We start from the raw sequence: 639 nt of genomic DNA, 5'->3' as shown, positions 1-639 counted from the left end.
AAGATTTTTATGTTCGAATCTAATATGCATGAAAAAAAACTGATAATAAATATTAGATACCCTTTATCCTATTGTTTCTAATAAATTCACTACAAATTACATATTTAAATTAATTGAAAATCAAAATTATCTAAAATATTTATATACATATTAAAATTGACTAAGATCATAAAAGGCTATAGAGAGTAGCAATTTATATGAAAAAACAATTTCAACACATAAATCACAACAAAATATAAATGCATACATAAATGGCTATTTTTTTTTGAGTGAATGTGAGATGGGTAATATTCTTTAACATGGTAATTTTGAGTGTTTTTTAAAAATATAGAAGGTATAAAAATATTTTTTGTATTTTAAATTTTTTATTTTTTATATCTCTCACAAATTAAAAAATCTTATTCCTGTACTTCAAATTAATCATGCCCCATTTAAGAGTAACATCCTAATAATCCATAATCCAAAAAAAATATCATTTTTAACCCAATATAAAACATAAAAAGTGTACATAAATTAGATAAATAAATTTAAATATTAAAATCTAAATATTAAAAAAAATATATTTAAATTTTAAAATATAAAATTTTAAATTAAAGTGTAAATAATACTTTAACTTTTTTTTCTCAACACACACACACT

This window comes from Arachis duranensis, chromosome 4, assembly GCF_000817695.3.
Source record: "Arachis duranensis cultivar V14167 chromosome 4, aradu.V14167.gnm2.J7QH, whole genome shotgun sequence".
In the NCBI taxonomy this organism is placed as follows: Eukaryota; Viridiplantae; Streptophyta; class Magnoliopsida; order Fabales; family Fabaceae; genus Arachis; species Arachis duranensis.
Note: the sequence above shows the minus strand (reverse complement) of the source record.